General features: G+C 33.9%; 1 pseudogene; it reads left to right on the forward strand.

Annotated features, from left to right (window-relative positions):
- The first annotated feature begins 3,824 nt into the window (after window positions 1-3,824).
- On the forward strand, window positions 3,825-4,471 carry LOC103069791 (ras-related C3 botulinum toxin substrate 1 pseudogene; annotated as a pseudogene).
- Window positions 4,472-15,576: the final 11,105 nt, after the last annotated feature.

A 15,576-nucleotide genomic window follows, 5' to 3' on the forward strand; every position in this document is an offset into this window, starting at 1 on the left:
GGAAAGAGTTATCTGGAGACATTTTCTGTAGTTATTTTTTTTCTTAATAAAACTTCTAAGTTGAGACATCACTGCTTTCACCATGTATTTGTGATAACCTTTTTATTCCATTCAGCTTAATATTCTGAACTTTCAATTTATTTCCTGTTTCTGTGACCCAGATAGTAACTCCAATGCAGAATTTTGCTGAAAGTTCTCTAAAATTATGTGTGGTGTGAATTATCTCTTTTGTCCCAGATGACAGCAATATCCTTTGAGAATCTGAATGAGTAGTGAACAGCCAGCTTCTTTGTTTTATCCTTAGTTCTTATAAAGCAATACCCTTGTCTTCTCTCCTCTCCAGTTTCTTTAACTTTGTGCTTCTTTAGTTCAATTTTTGCAAGTTGAGTTCATAAAAGTGTTTGCAAGATCTATTAGTTATCTCATATACTATCTTGTTTAAACAACTTCTGGATATAGTTTTCTTGGTCATGGACCTCTTAATTTTTAAAGCTTTGATATTTTCAATTACCATAGCTGAGTAAACCCATGGAAATTGATATTTAACCTCAAAAATACTTAAATAAGATTTTGATTGTTTCAAAATATCTTTATCAGGAAAAACACTAGGCTCTTATATAGTTTGAAAATTCACTCTGAGTCTGACTTTATTTCTTGTTTAAAGTGACCTTTTCAGGTCTTTCTATGAGCAGAAATTCATGGAACTCTGAAGAGAATGGCAGGTAGAAAGATGACTTCAGCTCAAGACAAAAACTCAACTGGTATTGGGAATTGTCGCATCCAGAAGGGTTTATTCCTTTATCTCACTTAACACAATTGTTGTGCTTTCCCTGATTTTAGGGAATCAATATGACCCCAAATTTCAAAAAATGAAGAGATTATTGTTTACATGTTTGAGTTTAAATATGCTTTACATTATATGTTTCATAAAATCTATTGTCATATTTATTTCTTGTTTTTTCTAATCTCTTGTCATCCTTTTGGACATAATTAGCAATTTAATTATGGTCACTGAAAAACCATAACAGAGGATATTGATTTTCAAATGTTTAATCTGTGAATAGTTGGAATGCTATTGATTGATTGTTTTGATATGTTTACACATTATCCAGAAATTAGATGGCAATGGGGAGGTCAATATTCTGCAACATTTAAACATTTAAACTTTCTTTTAGTAACTATAAAGATCTAGTTTACTTCCCTACAATCATTTCAGAAATGCTGAAATGGTACTCTTAAAAAAACTTCCCATTTGATGCAACCTAATTAAACTTAAGAGCTTTTGCACAGCAAAGAACCATAAACAAAATGAAAAAACAACCTACAGAATGGGAGAAAATACTTGCAAACAATGTGAGCAACAAGACATTAATCTCCAAAATATACAAACAGCTCATACAGCTCAATATCAAAAAACAAACAAACAACCGAATCAAAAAAATGGACAGAGGACTTAAACAGACATTTCTCCAAATAAGACATACAGATGACCAACAAACACATAAAAAGATGCTACACATTGCTAATTATTAGAGAAATGAAAATCAAAACTACAATGAGGTATCACCTCAACCAGTCAGAATGCTCATCATCAAAAAGTCTATAAATAATAAATGCTGGAGAAGATGTGGAGAAAAGGCAACACTCCTACTGTGTTGGTGGGAATTTAGTTTTTATTTCTGTCCTGTGTGGAAAAATAAAGATCACTGCATATGCATGATGGAAACATTGATTATATATTAGACTAATGGTTGGGGTGAACATTCACATAAATGTGAAATCTTGCAATTTGTGCCTTGTCACTCTTCGCAGAATTGTATTTTTTAAAAATTTATGGCACTTTTGCATTGAACAAGTCTATCAGGGTCATTTATCCAAAAGGATTTGCTCACTTCTTGTCTCCCTGTCACCTTTTGGTGATTCTCATAATATTACAAACTTTTCATTATTATTATATTTGTTATGGTGATCTGCGATTCAGTGATCTTGATGTGATTATTGTAATTGTTTGGGAATGACACGAATCACATGTATAAAAATTGGTAAACTTAAATTGGTAAATGTTGTGTGCTCTGACTGCTCCACCAACTGGTGGTCCCCCATCTCTCTCCCTATCCTCAGGCCTTCCTATTCCCTGAGACAGAGCAATATTGATATCAGGCCAATTAATAACTCTGCAATGGCCTCTAAGTGTTCAAGTGAAGAATCAATTGATGCAGGAAACTTCTTTGTTGTCTTATTTTAAGAAATTGCTGCAGCCACCTCAACCTGAAGCAACCACCACCCTAATCAATCAGCAGCCTTCAGCATGGAGGCAAGATGCTCCACCAGCAAAATGATTACAACTTGCTGAATGCTCAGATGATGGTTATTTCTTAGCAATAAAGAATTTGTTAAGGTATGTAGACTGGATTTTTTTAGACACAATGTTATTTCACACTTAATACACTATAGTATAAAGTAAACATAACTTTATATACACTGGGAAACAAAAAAACATGTTTTTAATCTGGATGTTAGTTACATTGGTGTGTTCAGTTTGTAAAAATTCATTCACCTTATTGATTCATGCACTTTTCTATATACATGTTAAATTTAATAAAATGTTCAAAAATTTAAATACTGTTGTAAAGGAGAAAGTATTTTGATATTTTTATGTCTCTACTACCAATAAAAATCACTTAAATTTTCAAATAATTAAATATTTTCAACTTATTTTCTGTGTCATTGAAATTATCAATCAACATCTTTTAATCATGATCCTATTTAAAAAATCTAAAACATTTAAGAATAAGCAAAGATAATTACATTTTTTAATCATTTAGGTATTTCAACATATAAAATTGCATTTACTTTTTTAAGTAAGCTCCATGAAGATCATATGATGCTAAGTATTCACATATTGTATCATAAATATTGCATTTGCAGACTCCTTTTATAAGTACCTGGTTTTTATTTAGTTTAATGCACTATTAACTGTAATAGAATTTGATTGAGAATCCTGACTACCTTTTGACAGATCAGTTTATGAGAACAGTGATAATTCCAGGATTAGCAAAATTTTTCTGTAGAAGGTCACATATATTTTGGTCTTGGCATGTCAGATAGATTCCTTCTTAAATAATCAACTCTACCACTGTAGGGCAACCATAGGCATTACCCAAATGAATGGGCATGGGTAAGTTCCAAGAAAACTTAATTCACAAAAATGAATGGCTGAATGGATTTGATCTTTGGGTTGTGGTTTTTCTTCACTGAATATACTGTCATGGAAATGACTGGAAAATCCTAAAACTTTTGGAAAAGCCACTCCAGTAATCCTCAGTACAAAGGATATGGTGTTTGGGTGAATTGTGAAATGACGTGTTTTAGTCTACTGTGGTTATTCAGAATAATATATAACCTAGTCAAGATTTGCCATTTTTAAAGAAAATAAAAAGACACAGTTCCTAGACAACCTTGCTTCAAAAATAAGACTAAATATTCTGAGAGTGTAGATTAGAAAGTCATAATTAGATCCATAAATTACTTAAAGATAAGGAATTTAAATGAACAATAACCTATGAACTTTATATTTACTTCTGTTGCTTAACCATATGGCTTTTATCTTAGAATATAAAAATGATAGAGCAAAATACATGCATTTAAATAAGAAGAAAGATAGGGTCAGGGAGGTTAAGTGACTCCCATGATCACAGCTAGTCTCATTATTTAGTTGAATAAGCAACCTATTTGTTCACAGTTAAAGAACAATTCTACCCATATTTGACTGGTGGCAGCTGCTGAGCTTAGGCTTTCTGATGTCAGCTGGAAAGGGAGGTGGCATGGACAGTGGTCCCGGCATCAGGGCCTGCCACTTCTCACCTCAGCATTCAAGCACTGCAGCAGCCACCACAGCCCTGAGAGAGGCCATGAAGTGTGTGGATGTCGGAGGCTGGAGCTGCAGGTAAGACTTGCCTACTGATCAGTTACACAACCAGTGCATTTCCTGGAGAATATATCCCCACTCTTTTTCACAATCATTCTGGAAAAGTTATAGCAGATGGAAAACTGGTGAACCTGGGCTTATGGATATAGCTGGACAGGAATATGATGACAGACTGTGTCCCATATCCTAGCTGTAAACAAATGTATTCTTAGTTGCTTTTGTCTTATGAGTTTAGCGTCATTTACAGATATTTGTGCAAAGTGGTATCCTGAAGTGCAACCCCAGGATACCAACACTCTCATCATCCAGGGCTTGATCTTAGGGATGATAAAGATGCAATGGATAAACTAAGGAGAAGAAGCTGATTCCCATGACGACCCCCAAGGTTTATCCATAGCCAGGTGATCATTGCTATAAAACCTGGGGTGCTCTGCCCTCACACAATGAGTCCTCAAGAGAGTGTGAGATAAAGCTTTTCCAGCAGTCTGGTGCCCACCTTCCATCAAGAAGAGAAAGAGAACCTGCTGTTGTAAAATACCTTGAGACAGATGAAAATAGAAACAAAACATTCCAAAATCTATGGGATGTAGTAAAAGCAGTTCTAAGAGGAAAGTTTATAGTAATACAGCCCTATCTCAAGAAATAAGAAAAATCTCAAATAAGCAATCTAACAAACATTACACCTAAAGGAACTAGAAAAAAAAAACAAACAAAACCCAAAGTTAGTAGAAGGAAGGAAATAATAAAGATCAAAATAGAAATAAATGAGATAGGGACTGAAAAAAAATAGAAAAGATCAGTGAATCTAAGAATTGGTTCATTGGAAAGATAAACAAAATTGGAAAACCTTTAGTGAGACTCACCAAGGGGAAAAAAATGGCTCAAGTAAAATCAAAATTGAAAGAAAAAAAATTACACCTAACATGACAGAAAAATAAAGAATCATGAGAGACTACTATTAACAATCATACACCAACAAATAGGACAACTTAAAAGAAAGGGATAAATTCCTAGTGACATATGATCTTCCAAGACTGAATCATGATAGAGTAGAAAATCTAAATAGACCAGTTACTGGTAAGGATATTGAACTAAAAAATTCCCAACAAATGAAAGTCCAGGAACAGATGGCTTCCCTGGTGAAGTTTACTAATAATCAAAGAAGACTTAATTGCTCTACTTCTCAAACTCTACCAAAAAACTGAAGAGGAGGGAACACTTCCAAATTCATTTTATAAGGCCAGCATTAACCTGTTATCAAAACCAGACAAGAACACCACAAAAAAGGAAATTACAGGTCAATATACCTGAGGAAAATAGATGCAGAAATCCTCAACAAAATATTAGCAGATTGAATCCAACAATATATTAAAAGGATAAAATACCATGATCAAGTAAGATATATAACTCTGGGATACAAGGATGGTTCAACATCAATAAATCAATCAATGTGATACACCACATTAACAAAATGAAAGATTAAAATCATATGATCATCTCCTTTATGATAAAAACTCTCAACAAAGTGAGCATAGAAGGAATATAACTCAACATAATAAAAGCCATATATGACAAAGCTACAGCTAACATCATATTTAACAATGAAAAGCTGACAGTTTTTCCTCTAATATCAGGGAAAAACAAAACAAAACAAGAATGTCCACTGTCACCACTTTTAATCAATATAGTATTGGAAATCCTAACCACAAAAATTATACAAGAAAGAAAGAAAGAAAGAGAGAAAGAAAGAAAGGAAGGAAGGAAGGAAGGAAGGAAGGAAGGAAGGAAGGAAGGAAGGAAGGAAGGAAGAATGAAAGAAAGAAAGAAAGAAAGAAAGAAAGAAAGAAAGAAAGAAAGGAAGGAAGGAAGGAAGGAAGGAAGGAAGGAAGGAAGGAAGGAAGGAAGGAAGGAAGGAAGGAAGGAAGGAAGGAAGGAAGGAAGGAAGGAAGGAAGGAAGGAAGGAAGGAAGGAAGGAAGGAAGGAAGGAAGGAAGGAAGGAAGGAAGGAAGGAAGAAAGAAAGAAAGAAAGAAAGAAAGAAAGAAAAAGAAAGAAAGAAAGGAAGGAAGGAAGGAAGGAAGGAAGGAAGAAAGGAAGAAAAGAGGGAAGGAAGGAAGGAAAGAAGGAAGGGAGAAAGAAAGAAAGAAAGAAAGAAAGAAAGAAAGAAAGAAAGGCCATCCAAATTGGAAAGGAAAAAAGAAAAATGTCACTGTTTGCAGATAGCATCATACAATATGTAGAAAACCTTAAAGATGTCACCATAAAACTGTTAAAACTAATAAATGAATTTAATGATGTTGCAGGATACAAAATAAACATAGAGAAATCTGTTTAATTTCTATATACTAATAATGAAATATCAAAAGAGAAATGAAGAAAAAAATCTCATTTACAATTTCATCAAAAAGAATAAAATACCTAGAAATAATTTTAACCAAGGAGGAAGAAGACCTGTATACTGAAAACTATAAAACACTGGTAAAAGAAATTGAATAAGACACAGATATATGAAAGAATATTCTGTACTCATAGATTACAATTAATATTGTTAAAATGTTCATAATAGCCAAAGAAATCTACAGATTTCATGCAATTCATACCAAAATATCAATGGCATATTTCACAAAACTAGGACAAATAATTGTAAAATTTGTATGGAACCACAAAAGACCCTGAATAGCCAAAGCAATCTTGAGAAAGAATAACAGAGCTGGAGGAATCATGCTCCCTGATTTCAAACTATACTACAAAACTACAGTAGTCAAAACAGTATGATACTGGCATAAAAACAGACACATAGATCAACAAAACAGAATAGAGAGCCCAGAAATAAACCCACACATATATGATCAATTAATTTATGGCAAAGAACCAAGAGTATACAATGGGGAAAGGATAGATAATAGATACTTCAATAAAGGGTATTGGAAAAACTGTATAGACATGTGCAAAAGAATGAAACTGGATCCCTATCTTACACCATAATCATAAATTAACTCAAAATGAATTAAAGACTTGGATATAAGACCTGAAACCATAAAACTTTTAGAAGAAAAATAGGCAGTAAGTTCCTTGACATTGGTGTTTATGTGGAAATTTTGGATCTGACCCCCAAAGCAAACACAACTAAAGCAAAAATAAACCAGTTGGACTACATAAAAGTAAAAAGCTTCTGCATAGCAAACCAAACCACCAACAAATGAAAGCCATCCTGCTTAATGGGGGAAAATATTTGTGAATTATATATCTGATAAGGGCATGATATCCAAATTATGTAAAGATACAAATAAATCAATAGTAAAGACAGGCACGTGAAAAGATGTCTAACATCACTAATCAGGGAGAAACAAATCAAAATCACAATGAAATATCACCTCACACTTGTTAGAACGGTTATTTTCAAAAGACAAGAAATAACAAGTGTTGGCAAGGGTGTAGAGAATAGGAAACCCTCATATACTGTTGGTGGGAATGTAAATCCCTGCATCAACTATGGAAAACAGTATGGAGATTCCTTAAATATTTGAAAGAGAACTACCATATTATCCAGCAATTCCACTTCTTAGTAGCTTTCCAAAGAAAATAAAAATACTGACTTGAAAAGATATATGCAAAGCTATGTTCATTGCAGCATTATTTACAATAGCCAAGATATGGAAACAACCTAAGTACCCACTGATTGATGAATAGGTAAAGAAGATGTGACATATATATATATATATATATATATATATATATATGTATATATCACAATGGAATACTACTCAGTCATAAAAAAGGAAAGAATATTGCCATTTGGGACAACATAGATGGAACTTGAGGGTATAATGCTAAGTGAAATAAGTCAGAGAAAGATAAATATCATGTGATTTCATTTAAAGGTGGAATCTAAGAAGCCAAGCAAGTCAATAAACAAAGTAAAACAAAACAATACTAGATACAGAGAACAAATTGGTGGTTATCAGAGGTTAAGGGGCTTGGAGAGTGGGCAAAATGGTTGAAGGGGGTCAGTTGTATGGTGACAGACGGCAACTAGACTTATTGTGGTTATTATGTTGCACACCTGAAACTAATGTAGTGTTATATACCAATTTGACCTCAAAAAAAAATAGAAATTGCTGTGGCAAATGTTAATAATACAGTTTAAGCTTAAAAAAAAGAAAAAAAAAGAATAATCCTATTCTTACTCATTAACGCTCCTGAATACATTCATACTTGTCTTTGGGTCTTTTGTTTCCAAACAAAGGTGTTACTCTAAAATTCATCCTACTATTCTTTGTAGTATTTAACACATTGTTATACACATTTCAGATTCATACAAGTAAAACTTAAAGATGTAAAAGCAGTACCTTGGGAGTAAAAATAAGCAATTTACAGATCTGACTGCTGACATGCATCATTTGGGGGAGCTGCTGAGAAATACAGGCCCTGGGGCTATCTCTGAAGTGCAGGATGTATTAGGCTGGAGTGGAGCCTGCAGTCTGCACTTCCCAAAGCTACTTGGACCATTGGGATGAGCCATTAGGATAAGGAACTTCAGCCACCAGAGCGGCTGACTGCTAACTCAGCCTGGTCCAACCACACCTTTCATTCCTCAAAACATACAAATACTGAAGGATATTGAGCTGGGCTTCCTCAATGCCTGTACTTTAAAAAAAAAAAAAAACTAACTAACATAACACTGTAAAGCTGTTATACTCCAATAAAAAAAAAAAAATAATATGTGCTTCTTAAAAAGTCTGTTCTTATTGTGAAGTACTTAACAAATTCAAATACATAACATGTTTTGCGGTAAAAATATAAAGTGAAATTCTTTGTACTTAACATCCAGCTTCAGATACAGTGTTAATAGCACCTGTAGACCCTTCTGCAATATATCCTTTCCCTCCTCCAACAAGTATAAATACTATTCTGTATTTTGTGTTTACCCTTTCCTTAATTTTAAATAGAGTATTAGGACATAAAAGTGTATATAAATAAAACACTTTAAAACTAGGTTCTTTTCTATTTTTGAGCTCTATGTACATGGTGTACATTTGATTTTTCATTTTGAACTTCATCCATAGTAAGGCATAAAGTCATAGTTCATATTCACTATGGTATAAAATCCCCTTGTATGAATATTGACATTAAGTGTTTTTTTCATTCCACTATTTGTAGATTGCTTAATTATCTCTTTTTTTAATCTTTGGGTTCATTACAAACAACTTTTATTTTCAAAAGCTGTGAATATATATCTTTTAAAGGGCTTTTGGTACTCTTGTACCATCGTATTGTTTGAATGTATACCTACTAGTGTTATATCTTGAGTCTGTTCATTTTGAGCTTTACAGAATAACATAAAATTGTCCAAAGTAGTTGTATCAATTTAGTCTCCCTCTAGCAGTGTATGAGATTCCCAACTGCTATATTTACTCACTGATGTTAATATTATCTGACTTTTAAAAAGCATTGCCAATCCAAGTGGCTTGAAATAATATTTCATTAAGATTAAAATAAATCATTGAATTAATACTTAACAATCCATGAACACCTACTAGTGTACATTTTCATTCATCTTTAAAGGAAATTAAGAATTTCACACTGAGTTTTTAATATTCCTTTCTCTGTACCTTAGTCCATGAAGAAGAGTTTTCTATGTTTTAACTTTTTCCTGTGTACTTTGTATGTGGGTTATTAGTCAGACATTTTTTTTTTCCTAATGGGATTTACTTTACATTTTTTTATTTATAAAAATATTTCCTTTTTTCACATAAAGTTGATGATCATGTTCAAGCATTCACTTTATGATTCAAGAAGGTTCTAATCTTGTGCATCCCAGGAGACTGAATATAACTGGGATCAGAGGCAAGGAAGAAACATCCTGAATGTTATCTCATTCTTTCTTTTTCTGTGCCCTTCCTTTCTTTCCTCTGCTGTCTCTTTCCTAGAATGGAAGCCCTTCTCTTCTCTTATCCTTTCTTTTCTTTCTTAGAACTATTGAAACCCCCCAAGAATATAGCTTACTTTCTCCACACTCGGGAGGTTCTATCTCACAAAAAATGACAGTAAATATGCAATTAGAAATATTTTTTAATATAAATTCAAATCAAAATTAGCCAGATGTCTCTTCCTTTTGCCATTTCCAACATCAGAAACTTGTAATTCATAGGCCTGCAAAATTAAATGTGATAGATTATAGATTTCCTCATGAAAACAGCAATATCAAAAATAATAGCAATGTCAAAAATAAATATTTTATATTTATGGAACAAATACATCTAGATGTGGTCAAGGAAATATTGCACTATGAAATATTTTTTTCATATATGCCAATCAGTTATTGACTTGTAATATTTTTAAATTTATGCCAGGTGATCTCAATATTGTGTCTCAGAAAGATGATATCTTTCTATACATCCATTATGTACATTGTTTTCAATTATAAGTGACAGAAAAGTAAATATTTTACAGGGAGTTTCTATAAAAGTTTGTATACAATTTGAGTGTGTTTGATAATACAAATTTATTCAGGTTTACACTTAAAATGCTTTAACTTTAATTTAAAATGATTAGTTCCTGATAGATGGATAAATAAATGATGCTTATAATATATTTTAAATGATGCACTATTTTAATATATTTTACTGGAGAGAAAGGAGGTGTATAAAATTGCACATCAAGTCAAAGGGAGTATACGTTGTATCATATTTGGACTATACATTTTTTAATATTTAAAACTGAAAATATCTGTGATCTTATCAAAGGTCAATAATATTGACTCACATGTGATTTTAAAATTTTGACTTTTTAGAGTTTTGTGCAGGTGTGTCTGGGAATGAGGAAACCCCCTATAATGTAGGGCTCCTTCAGTCCGCCTTTCACTCATAGTGTCCCAGCTTTTATCTGAATTATAGATTGGTCTTTTACCTAAGACAGTTTGTATTAAAGAAATTATTCTATGGGTCATTAATAAATATTTTACTCTGATAACAATATGATTATACTTAATTAACATTTGTGGAATGAGTGAAATATTCAAAACCTCCACTTTAAGTGCAGGTTCCATGTCATAAAAAACAAAACCAAAAAGACTCATTATGTTTTTATCTATGGTTGCCATTTTCTGGCTAGATAAATCCATCTTTCTTTTGTTTCTTAAAATTATTTTAGAAATGTGCATTGAAAGTTCCATCTACTGAATTTATTATGCAGTATGAGATCATACTGTATAATGATGCCACAAAAATTGTTTTACCAAGTTTTCTCAGCCATTGAACATTTCAATAATCCCACTGGTCGAATTTTATAAAGACATTTTAAAAGCCAGTTAACAGAATTGAACAATTGTTTGCTTTAATAGAAGAGTGAAAATAAGGCAGTTAAACTGGCAGCATACACATACACAGTTAGAAAGTCAGTTTTAATATGACTTAAATATTATTACTGTCAAATAGAAATGCAATAACTTTTATTTTATAGTGCTTTGGCATTTTGTAAATATTTAAATATCCCCTTATAAGTATTCTTCCCTCAAATATAAGAAGGTGGGACCTTTAAATAGATCCCTCTCCCAAGTAAGAAATAATAATTAACATAACTTTCTAATTACTAAACAATGACCAGAGATGGACCTTTAGAATAACAAATCAAGATTAATTATACACACACATACACAGACACACATAGCTTCACAGGTTTAAGTCTTCCCTAAAGTAAGGGCATGCACATGTGCTCAAAGGATTAAAAATGACATGTTTTTAGTCTATTTAATTAATGTTCACATAATTTGTATTTATGCTTTTGTGAGATTTCATATAGCGTGTTAGTTAATTGATACTTGTAGGTTTTAATACACACATATATATATATTTGTACCTAAACCACAGTACATAAAATTCAAGAGCCACCCAAACCGAATTTCCTGTCTTCACTCTTATGTTTTGGGACAAATGGTTTGTTTTCCTCTTTGTTTTTCTCATTTTCTAATTGTCAGAAGTTCTTGCAGCAGCAGTGGCATCCGCATTAATCCTGGATTTCTGAAGGATTTATAAAGCCATGACAATACTTTGGATTTTCAAAATTAATTTATGTTTTCTAAATATCATTAAACAATCAAACTGCTAGAATATAAGAACTAAGAGACCAAAGACACAGAGGCAGAGGCCATAGGAAATGCTAGTATTTAATTTTCCCTTTTCCTGGAAGCCCCAAACTTATTCACAGTATTGAAGGGGGAGGGGCAGGGAAAGCCTAGACAGAACCACAGCAAACCAAGGAAGAAATTATGAGGCTGACTTGTTGCCCTAGGAAGACTCTCCAAGTAATTTGAATCCATATAAGAAAGAACAGTCAGATGTCAAATTCAAATTAAAGTCCAGAAGCATTTTTTAACTCACTGCAATGCAAGAAAAGTTGGTTCTTGTAATAGTAATAGCCATGGTACTCAGCAAAGATGATTACTACCGCCTTCTGTATCTGCTGGCAGGAACCCATATGGCTTTATCTAAGCAGATTCAAATTTCACATGAGCTGAGGGCAAACATGTTAAGGGTGTTCTGAGGCATGTCCACATTTCATAAAATCTTACAAACAGACATGAAGTTGTGCATGCCAAGAGTATTAGGTGGACCACGCTGAAATGTCTGTGAAAATAACTGCCAATTAATATATAATTAATAATGTTTCTATTTTCAGGAACTCATATGTTTTATATTGTAAAAATAGAGGAAAACAATTTGGTGTTTGAAATCTTAGAAGAATAAAACTATAAGAGTAGACTAAGAATCATGGAAAGATCAAAGCAATGTCTTTGAAAAGAAAAATTGTGTATTCAATATTAGCTATTAGGGAAATGTATATTACAAGATAATTTTGGAGAACAAAACTATATAGTGAACCATCTATATAAAATAATTTAGGGGGGATTTATTTTGTAATGTGCTATGTAGAAAATAAACCTTTTCGTTATGTAAATAAGAAACTAGGAGTAACACGGATTTCTATTTCATTCTGATATTCTCCCATATGTATCATCAGTTGACTTTACTGAGATAAATATATGATATAATTATAAGATATATATATATATATAAGGACTGCATTTTTTTGTATTTTCTATTATCTAGATCTAAAGTTTTGTAGGTACACAACACACAAAATATGAAGAATGGTCTAAATACATTTTCTTCCTGTGTAAAATGGGAGTTGTAACAGAACTTAACCCATAGGGTTACTGTTAGTCAGAAATGGAAAATCATCTGATGTGGTGTCCTTAGTACAGTGCTTGGTACAGAACAAGTATGTAATAAATGCCAGTATGAGCTTTCAAATTAATGTTTCTTCATTAAAACCTAGTTTGCTTTTGTTTCAACATGCTTTTTTTTTCTTTGTAGCAAAAATTTCTAAGGCTGATTTTCAAAAGCCACTGAGAATATTGGAAACTCACTAGATTTAGGGTTGTGTTTGGGATTGAGGAATACTTTTGAGCAGCTGCTATATATCAAGCATGGTGGTTCCCTCCTACTTTAGTTCCTAAAGTCACATCCTGTGAAGACAGAATTCCTGGCCTGGAGAGGCTCATAGTCCTGACAGATAAAGAGGTGAGCAGGTAGACCAGCAGAGTGTGATGAAAAGTAATCAACCCCCTGACCGAGTTGCCCAGGGGAGGGTCACCTGACTGGGCTTTAGACAAGGCAGGGGGCAAACTGACAAAGAAGGTCTGGAGGAGGTGGTGTCTCATATGAAGAATTGTGGAGATTGGCAGGAGGACGGGGAAAAGATTTTCAGCAGAGAGAGCACGTGGTCAAGTGTGGAGACATATGAGTGAGTTGCATCTAAGTCACATAGAAACTCCCATTTCTGGACAGCTCATTCAACCCTGTGAATAAGTTTCCTCATTCTAAGTTGAGAACAATGAGACATATGCTATTTCTTCCTGATGCGTTTCTTGGAGGGAGGAATCAAGTAAAATGCTATGTGTATTTTTATACCTTAGAGTCCAGGGAGAATATTAGTTATAATATTAGTGTGATTCATGTTTATTTTGGTAAGCCAGTTATTCATACAGTGATTTTTTTATTTTATAAATTTATTTATTTTTGGCTGTGTTGGGTCTGCGTTGCTGTGCGCAGGTCTTCTCTACTTGCGGTGAGCGGAGGCTACTCTTCATTGTGGTGCGGGGCTTCTCATTACAGTGGCTTCTCTTGTTACGGAGCGTGGGCTCTAGGCATGCAGGCTTCAGTAGTTGTGGAGAGCAGGCTCAATTGTGGTTTGCGGGCTCTAGAGCCCAGGTTCATTAGTTGCAGCGCATGGGCTTAGTTGCCTGCGGCATGTGGGATCTTCCAGGACCAGGGCTTGAACCAGTGTCTCCTGCATTGGCAAGCAGATTCTTTTTTTTTTTTAATTTATTTATTTGTTTATTCATTTATTTTTGCCTGCTTTGTGTCTTCATTGCTGCGCGCAGGCTTTCTATAGTTGCTACTCTTCGTTGCTCTGCAGCACGTGGGATCTTCCCGGACGAGGGCACGAACACGTGTCCCCTGCATTGGCAGGCAGACTCTTAACCACCGTGCCACCACGGAAGCCTGGCAAGCGTATTCTTAACCATTGAGCACCAGGGAAGTCCCTCATACAGTGACTTCTTTATTGAATTACTGCTGGACTATTTAAGGTTTACTGACTCCTTACATTATTTTGACTTCTCATTTCAGGACTACCTCATTTGATCTCCACAATTGCCTATGATTACACAGCTGGTATTTGATAAAGCCACAATCTAAACCCACTAATATGGCTCCACAGCCCAAAACTCAACTCCTAGGTTTACCATCTTGCAATATTATACGATTTTTAACTACTATTTGTATACAGTGTACCTAGTGCCAGGGATAGAGGCATAACTAGTATGGTTCTTGCTTCAGTGAGCACCCTCACAGTCTCGGGCACCCAGAGAAGTACGGTGATGAGGATAATGCTGTGATTGGTATCATCAGGTATGAAGGAAGGAGAACTGGTCTGGATCAGGGATAAGACAAGGCCTACTTGGGGATTTCATTAGTGACTGAAACATGAAAGATGTTTTGAAAGAATCAGGCAAGGAAATTAGGAAGGGCATTTCATGGAGAAAGCCTAAGGATAAAGTGACTGACCATTCATTCCTCTTTGTCAGGGACGGTTTCATTTTACACCTATTAATAATATCTCCTTTAACTCTCAGAAGTGCTCTGGTTTGGACGATAAATTATATATCCACCCTACCTAAGGGCAGGGACACAGAGATGTGACCATAGCATATCTGGGGAAATGTAAACAATTTATCTCTGCTGAAATTCAGGATGTGAGAGGGGAATTGTGAAAGATTAGAGCATCTGGGAAGAAAGCATGAAAAGCCTTGCTCCTGGGGGGAGGGGAGTTTAAGTTTCATTTTTAAGGTGATGAGAAGTTACTAAAAAGGCTTTAAGTAAAGCATATAGGGTGGTTTGATTATATTTTGAAAGATCTCTCTGGCGCTATTGAAGAGAATGTATCTGTATGATGCAAGATTAGAGAGAGAAAGACAAAGACCTTTGTTCAACAATATATGAAGGCCACACTGTGTGCTGGTATCATCCTAGGTTCTTAGGACACACCAGATCCCTGTTTTCATAGTACTATCATTCTGGTAGGGAAA

Source organism: Lipotes vexillifer, unplaced genomic scaffold, assembly GCF_000442215.2.
Source record: "Lipotes vexillifer unplaced genomic scaffold, Lipotes_vexillifer_v1.1 scaffold133, whole genome shotgun sequence".
NCBI classification, from domain to species: domain Eukaryota; kingdom Metazoa; phylum Chordata; class Mammalia; order Artiodactyla; family Lipotidae; genus Lipotes; species Lipotes vexillifer.